Below are 9,080 nucleotides of genomic sequence, written 5' to 3'. Positions count from 1 at the left end.
TTTTTTTTTTTTTTGCATTTCTTTAGAGACTGAGAGACATATTTATCATCTTTGTACCAAACACACCAGACATTGGTGTAAAAGAAACCTGTTCCTTTCCTTTGGACTGATTCTGTGGTTACTCCAATAATCCAAAATGAATTATCTCCAACCTCCACATCCCAGAAGTGTGTTCCTGAGTTAAAGCCCCCTGAACTCAGAACACAAGTGTATTCATCAAATCTCTGTGGATTATCAGGAACCAGTTGTTGTGTCTTGCTGCGTCCCAGACTGGTCAGATCATCATCAGACGTGGATGTGCAGTGTTTGGGTCTAGAGTCACAGGAGCTGAGGAGAGATTCAAACAGATGCTTTTACTTAGATGTTCATTTAATCAGTATGAGTGAACAGATTGTTGTTAATAAACACTTATTGCTGGTATATTTTCTGGCAATTCCTTCTAACTTTGTTCTGTGTTGTTATGGATAGACCACTCGTCAGAAATATCTTAGATATTTCCGCCATAGACTCTGATGATGAAGCTTCTTAAACTCCTCTTTAATCTGCCGCTCTGTGTGCTCAGACTGAGTCTGAAAAAATACTACTATAAACAAAGTTTGTGATCAGTAGTATTTTTACTTTTGTAAGGATTTTATGCTTATCAAGGTTGTATTTACTTGATAAAATACAGTAAAAACAGTAATATTGTGAAAAACTATTACAAATGAAAAGAATTGCTTTCTATTTCAATGTACTTTAAAATAGAATTTATTCCTGTGATGGTAAAGCTGAATTTTCATCAGTCATTACTACAGTCTTCAGTGTCACGTGATCCTTCAGAACTCATTCTAATATGCTGATTTATTATCAATGTTTGATTATTATCAATGTTGTGCTTGCTTAATATTTTATGGAAACTGTTATCCTTTTTTCCAGTATTTTTTCATTAATAAAAAGTTTACAAGAACAGCATTTATTTAAAATAAAAATCGTTTGTAACAATATGTCTTTACTATTATTTGTTATCGATATAACATTTTGTTGTTGAATAATAGCATTAATTCAGCGTACTGACCCCAAATTTTTAAATGGTAGTCTATATAGTTACAAAAGATTAATTTTTTTAAATTATATACAATTTATATAAAAACTGAACAGATCAGGTGTGTTGAACTTGTTGAGTATTTGATCACTACCAATAAATACTCACCTTGATGTGCAGAACTTCTTTATCACACTCTTCTTTATTTCTTCCTGTGTGTTTAATCTTCTCTTGTAAAGATTTAAGTGCTCTACTGAGCTGATCCTAAAATGTAAGATTAAAATCTGTTCAATTTAAACATGACATTTGTCTGTTTCCATAGGTACTGTTATATGTACATACAGTGCCCCCAAAAAGTACTTCCAATCAAAACATTGAACAAAATAAGGTTTTGTTAAGTGACCGAATATGACAAAAGATTTACTGTTAAAAATGAAGCCAAACTAGGAGACTTTCTGGTTGTCAAATTTTGTAGTTCATGTTTATAGTTTACACCTGTTGTATATGAACTTGAGGGGAACTGACTATACAGAATATCCTTGAGAAATGACCAACTGCTAAAAATAATTGAAAAAGTGACTTGAATGTCCAAATATTTTCGAGGGCACTGTAAGTAGTTTGAGCAAAATTAAACATTGGCCTGTTGTAAACATACATATTATTAAAGTATTTCTATGATTGTAGTGAGTTGTAATGTCCCTTACCTTGTATGATGAAATTATTTCACTGATGGGGCAGAATTGGGGATTGGCATGTTTTTCTGAATCTTTGCACACTAAACAAATAGGCTGTTTATCCTCCAGACAGAAGAGTTTGAGGGGCTAATTGTGCAGACTGCAGACCTCCTCAGACTCTGATGAAGAAATTTGACTCCTCTTTTCAGTGAATGACTCACATGCGTGGTTCATTCCTTGAGGATCTTCTCCTGCAGACGGGACACTCCTGAGTATTCTTGGTTTTCCAGAAGTGTTGAAGACATTCTTTACAAACATTGTGACCACATGATAGAAGAACAGGAAAAACAGAAGATTTCACAGCACACGGGACAAGTAAGATCTTCCACAGATAGTAAATCAATTCTTACACTTTCTAGTGATGATCTGAACTTTACTTTGAATTTCTGAAGTGAGACTTCAAGTAAACAGCCATTATAATCAGAAGAAGCGTTTTCTTCACGTAAATGACTTTTTTATTTTGAATTTATTATTAATGTTATTATTTTTTGTGTGGTAGATAATGGCACAACAGAGAAAATCAAGAATCACTTCAGGAAGAGGGTGGAGTTTCTGATGGTGTAGACTGGATTTACAGTGCTGTGAAAAGTATTTGCCTGATTTCAGAAATAAAAACAAATCTCACACAAACCAAAGACAACCTGAGTAAACACAAAATATAGTTCTTAAATGATAATGTTACTTATCAAGGCAAAAAAAGTTATCCAATATCAAATAACCCTTTGTGAAAATGTATTTGCCCCCATAGTTCTATGAAACTGATTTCTGATTTCTGCCAGCCCTACTCAGTTAAATCAACACTTAAAACTTTTTCAACAAGAAGTTGGTTAAAGGTCTTCCTCAATAGCACACTATGCCAGAGTGAAAGAATTTCCAGAAATTATGAGAAAGGTGGTGACTGAAATACATCAGTCTTGAAAAGCATACAAAGCTATTTCAACGGCTCTGGGACTCCAAAGAACCAGAGCCATTATCTCAACAACAAAAAACTGTCACTGCTTTATCATTACTTTGTAACTGTCAACTGCCGAACAGCTCACAGTGTTGCTGGTAAAGTCTCTGATTTTATTGTACTGATGTTGGCCTGTCTGCTAGTTGGTCTCCTCAAGGATGACTGTTTTCCCAGTATGAGCCTGTATGGAAGAACAGAGCCTGATATCTGCAATTCCCAGCGTTCCTTCTTCTTGGTTTCTGTTCATCCATATGACCACAGTATGTTGCATCTTCAGCTTAACTTCAGGGGTAATTTTCAGAACAGGTCACATTTTAAAAATTTTTAATTTAGGCCCCAGCAAGGATCGAACTCACGACCCCTGGTTTACAAGACCAGTGCTCTAACCACTGAGCTATGGAGCCTCACCTGATGGCTGTCACTCATGTAAGTCACATAAAGAGCTCACTTTGAGCTAGCACAACAAAGACACACCTATAGGTGTGGGCAGACAGCCTGAGATGTCTTAACAGATTCATCAATGGTTTGAGGAAAAAGTCAAAGCTTAGGGTGTGAATCTCTTGGGGAAGTGGCTTGAGTAGTTGGTGGGGCCTTTTAATAGTTGTAATACAGAATCCCTGCACATTTATGCATATTCTTACTTACAGGAAAACACGAATATCAATCAACACTCTTTTATGCCGTGTTAGTCTGACATTATCAGACTCAGTCTAAACAACAGTCTGGCCACTTTCTTGTATCCCAACTGACTTAGTTTGTTTGAAAAGTGAGGTTTTATTTACATAAACCCTGTTCTGAAAAGGAATCAGTAGCTGTGTAGATATATGTGGTGAAGAGAAGGCGGAGACAAACTTGAGAAGAGCAAGACTTCCTGGTTCTAGAGATGCCATTACAATTCACTCAGTATTACAGTCAGAATGAAAGACTTGAGAATGCAATAGAATCAGATTCATTTGACTGTAATAAGTTCATGTAGGAGTTCAAGAATAAAGGTCAGACACAAATACACTGGAATTGATTGCAGCTGCTTAAACCTTTCAAAGAAGATTCGGCACCATCGTTCCTTATTCTTACAAGCAGAATCTAAAACATGCCACATTTCGGTTAGTTTGCAAAATGGAACAATAAGAATCTTTACTGAGAAAATAATTGTTACAGATTGAACATTTAATTTTAAAGATTAATAAAACATGTAAAAACATCATTTTTGTGTAGATTCATCAAAACTATAAAACATTGGGAAGACTCTCTCTGTGAAGGTTGTTGTCAGTGTGTGTAGTGTTGTGTTAGTTACGGGATCACAGAATGACAGTTTTCCTCTGTCCCAGGCCAGCTCCAATCTCACCCTCTGAAGCTTTTCTTTAACTGGAAAGGTGCTGTTGGGTTTCTCTGGGTCTTGTGGGAAATATTTACCATCTTCATACCACATGCACCAGACATTGGTGTAAAAGAAAGCTGTTCCCGTCCTTTGGATTGACTCTGTGGTTACACCAATAATCCAGTATGAATTGTCTCCAACCTCCACATCCCAAAAGTGTGTTCCTGAATTAAAGCCCTCTGAACCCAGAACACAGGCATATGGGTAAAACCTCTCTGGGTTATTAGGAACCAGTTGTTGTGTCTTGCTATGTCTCAGACTGGTCAGATCATCAGACAGAATCAGACGTGTATTTGCAATGTTTGGGTCCAGAGTCACAAGAGCTGATAAGAGATACAAACAACAGGGTTACTCCATAGAACAATCTCCATAGTATAGGGCCCCATCTGTCTTGGGTCACTCTATGTATTAAATTAAGTATAAAATTAATTGGCATCAATGGTTCCACGAAGAACGTTTAACATCTATGGAATTCCAATGCACAGAAGGTTCTTTAACGTGTTTCTTAGGATTATCACTCAAAGGTTCGTTGGGGAACCCAAAAATGGCTCTTTTGTGTCATTGCTGTGAAAGCCTTTATTTGTATGATCTGAGATCATTGTTTCAGTGATCATTGTTTTCACTCACTGTTTTGAACAAGTTCCTGCATCTTCTTCCAGACTCTGAAGGTCAGGTTTCTCAGATGATCTGCCACATTAATCAAAGCTCCTGAAAGCATCTGTGGATCCTGCTGTGAACTCTGGGCTCTGGAATAACATCCACCAGTTAGAACTGCAATGAGTTTGAGTTTACAATCAAAGACAAGACAGCTCACTTACAATACCTTTCCATGATGACGTTTAAGCTCTGGAAAATAAATAAAACAATTTACTATCTCCTCAAACATTTAATATTTGCAAAAAATAACTGTGTTAAAGGAGATTCCCAATACAGGATGAGAGTTTGGCTGTGCTGGTAAGTATAAGGTAAGTTGTTTTGTACAAAAGAAGAAATCAGTTCTCACATTTAGAAAAACATGCTACTATAGTGTTCATCTTCTCCTCTGTGTCTTTTATTGTGACTGATAGAGCTGAGATCTATCTGTTCATCTCCTCAAGCTTCTCCTTCATCGTCTGACTCTTCTGCTCTTCCTCCTTCCTCAGTGCAGTGATTGAAGCTTCTCCTTCATCTCGCAGAAACTGATGAAGCTTCTTAAACTCCTCTTTAATCTGCTGTTCTGTGTGCTCAGACTGAGTCTGAACATGAAAACAAACAAAATGATTCATAAATTTGAAGTGTTGAAAATTAATATTCCAAATACTCACCTTGATGTGCTGAGCTGTTTTATAGCACTATTTTTAAGTTGTTTTGTGCGTTTAAGTTTCTCTTGCAAGGACTCTAGTCTAGTGATGTATTGAGTTCCTCCTATAGAATGGTTAAAGTTTGAATATTAAAATATGTTAAATTCCAGTTTCTCCAGGGACGTTTGCATATTCTTATAGGTATTTTATATGTACATTAAGCAGTGAGCCACAAATAGAAATGTAGAAATGTATTTGCATTTACAAAATATCTATATTTTAAAGCAATACACTCTTAAAAATAAAGGTGCTTAAAAGGTTCTTCACAGCGATGCCATAGAAGAGACATTTTTGGTTCCACAAAGAACCATTCAGTCAAAGGTTCTTTAAAGCACCATCTCTTTCTTACCTTTTTAGTATCTGAAGAACCTTCTTTCGCCACAAAGAACCTTTTGTGAAACAGAAAGGATCTTCCACAGGTAGTAAATCCATTCTCACCGTGCATTCACTTTTTAAACTGCATTTTTTGAAATCCATGTGAAGGCAATGCAGAAACACACTTTACAAATATTGTTTGTTTTTTAAAAGCCCACATTGCTGACTCCTTTTTGCTGCAGTCTGGGAACTGAGAACAGAGTATGACCATGAAAGAGAGCGATAATAAATGCAGTCACTTTCTATTAGGATTTGTAAATGGGAGTAGTTTCTGATGTTGTGGACTAGATTTACCTGTCAGGTGGAATTTAGCATATGTATCATTTCTGTAGCGAATCAGCTCATGGGGAAATATGAATAATTAATCATAACTAGTCTAATGAATAACTGATTTGTTAAATCAAATGAAAAATTGTGTTTTTGATTGGTCCAGACGCTACATTTCACTCACTCTTACTTCATCAAACTTCATATCACTTTTATTTTCTATATTTGCATTCAAGCATCGCATGATAAGAACTTAAAGTGGATGTAGAATTAAGTCAGAATCTAGCAATTCTTTCAATGCAATATTACTTTTTAAGATAAAAGTTCCAAGTTCCACAGCACTCTTACCTCTGAAGCTGCTTTTAATAGTAAAGCAAGTGGAGTATTTCTTTGGTATTGGTGACATAGATCCATCATCCAGATACGCCACACAGCAGAAATCAATATAAGAGAGAACATCCCTGTTGAAAAAAACAGCATATGCTGGTAAGGTATGTTTTGAAGCATGGCTGCTGGTCATGAGCTGCTTTAAGCTGGTCATGTGCTGGTCCTAAGCAACTAGCTCCTGCTCAGGACCAGCTTAGGACCAGCAGCCATGCTTCAAAACACCTAACCAGCATATGCTGCTTTTTTCAACAGGGATATTCCTTCTTTTGCCTGGTGCTGTTGTTATTCCAAGACTCCATCAGGAATTGTTTCCAACTTCCACATCACAGCAGTGTGTTCCTGAGTTAAAGCCCTCAGAACCCAGGACACAGGGAATGAAGGCAAATGCATCTGAATCATCAGAAAGCCAGTTCGAGTATGCCAGGCTGGTCAGATCATCAGACAGTGTCAGACGTGGATGTGCAGTGTCTGGGTCCAGAATCACAGGAGCTGATAAGAGGGAGAGAGCAGGTGCTTTATTATTCTGATGTTAATTTGACACAAGTTTATCAATATAAACACTTGTTGGTATCAGGCATTGTCAGTGTTGTATTGTTTTAGGTTGGACATTCTTTAATGATGTATTTTTTATGATTAATTTTTTATTTTATTTTCAGAGTTTAATAGTTCCATCCAACTCTAATCATTTAATATGCGGTCAGAAATGTCAAGAACAGTTTGGGGTACTTAATGGGAAATTTTGTAAATAATTAAACATATAATATATATATATATTAAGATCTGTCTGTTCACGTGCTCAAGCTTCTCCTTCATCATCTGACTCATCTGCTCTTCCTCCTTTCTACGTGCAGTGATTGTAGCTTTTTCTTCAATTTGCAGAAAATTATTAAGCTTATTAAATTCTTCCCTAATCTGCCACTCACTGAGCTCAGACTGAGTCAGAACATAAAACAAACAACAGAGAAATCTATATCTACACTCTTAAAAAGGATTTGTTAAAAACAACACAACCTGTGTTGTTTCTTAACGCACCTCTGTGTCTAGTTAAGGACAACACTTTTTGCATTGTTTTTAACTCAACCAATGTGTTATTCCCACTAATTTCTACACACTATAATGGGTTATAGTTACACAATTTGTGTAAATTATGTACAAAAAATGACACAAAACGTGTTCAAATAGTCAACACAAAAATGTTAAAAAATTAACATATCCTTTTTGAGAGTGTACACAGTAAAAGTATTACATACTTTTGTCTATGATGATGCAAATCATTCAATATTTAATATTGTCTCCTGACTTGATCTGATGAACTTTTTTATCACATTCTACTTTAATTTCTTTTGTGTATTCAAGTAAGTTCTTTTGTAAGGTCTTCATTGCTGTTTTGAGCTTCTCCAAGAATAAGCGACATTGAAATGTGTAAAATTCCTGACTTTAGACTTTAGAGTCTTCTGGTTGTGTGTAGTTTTATATATGTGTGTGTGTCTATGTCTCTCTGTGTGTGTGTGTGTGTGTGTGTGTGTGTGTGTGTGTGTGTCACAAAGGACCCGTCTATATATACATGATGTACATACATATCTTATATTTATTGTATATTGTTTACAAAACATGTTGTTAATGTTATTATTATATTATTCTAAGAATATGAAATTAATAATACACCTTCCTTGTAAGATGAAACAACTCCACTAATGGGGCGGAATCTGTGATTGACATGTTTTTCTTAATCTCTGCACACAACACGCGGGCTGTTCATCATCCAAGCAGAAGAGTTTGAGTTTCTCATTGGGGAGACTGCAGACCTCCTCAGACCTCGAAGCACTTTCTACTGTCAATGACTCGCATACGTTCTTTAACACCAGATTACACGGAGGTTCATCTCTTGAGGACCTTCTCCTGCAGACAGGACACTGCTGGACTTTCTTGGTTTTCCAGAACTGCTGAAGACACTCTTTACATATACATATGACTACATAACAGAAGAACAGGAATCTTCCACAGATACTGTTTTCACAGAAGCCATTCTGAATATTCTAATAAATAAAAATAATCTTCCTTTATTCCTTTTCAAAACCTTTTTTTTTTTTTTAGATTTGATGCCTTTTCGATTTTGTCTGTCACAGTTACTGGTGGGATTTGTAAAGGGTGGAGTGCTCGAATATTGAGCTTTTGAGGGCAGATAAGCTTTACCTGTCATTAGACTCTTACAAACACTCTTTTTTATTTGTGCATGTAAGCATCTCCTGAAGGATAATTAAATACTTTGAGAGGTAATATCAAGTGTGCAATGCAAGTATATCACACACTGAAATTTAAAAAAAGCATTTTAGTGGTTAGAATTTCCATGTGTATAACATACACATATTCACATGAATCCAAAAAAAAAAATTATGTACGTTTGTGTGTTAGTTGCTGCTGTATGGAATGCCATATTTGCCAAAATAATAAATAGATGCATAAATAAATATACAAAGAAATACTATAAATAAATAAATAAATAAATAATTAGTATTTCTACTAATATTTATTTTTGTATAACTGTAATTTTTTCACATTTATTTTTTATTTATTATTTGAAAATAATATCTGGAAAACAAAATAGACCACCCCCCCCCCCAAAACA

General features: G+C 35.6%; 1 non-coding gene and 1 pseudogene across 1 annotated transcript; both read right to left on the bottom strand.

Moving 5' to 3' along the window:
* Window positions 1-318: 318 nt before the first annotated feature.
* The window catches only part of LOC107687820 (zinc-binding protein A33-like), a 10,599-nt pseudogene continuing 1,837 nt past the window's right edge, over window positions 319-9,080 (bottom strand).
* Window positions 3,039-3,111, bottom strand: trnat-ugu (transfer RNA threonine (anticodon UGU)). Its single transcript has one exon. It is a non-coding gene; the product is annotated as a tRNA-Thr (tRNA).

Source organism: Sinocyclocheilus anshuiensis, unplaced genomic scaffold, assembly GCF_001515605.1.
Source record: "Sinocyclocheilus anshuiensis isolate Anshui unplaced genomic scaffold, SAMN03320099.WGS_v1.1 scaffold409, whole genome shotgun sequence".
In the NCBI taxonomy this organism is placed as follows: Eukaryota; Metazoa; Chordata; class Actinopteri; order Cypriniformes; family Cyprinidae; genus Sinocyclocheilus; species Sinocyclocheilus anshuiensis.
Note: the sequence above shows the minus strand (reverse complement) of the source record. Positions and strands in the feature narration are given on the sequence as shown.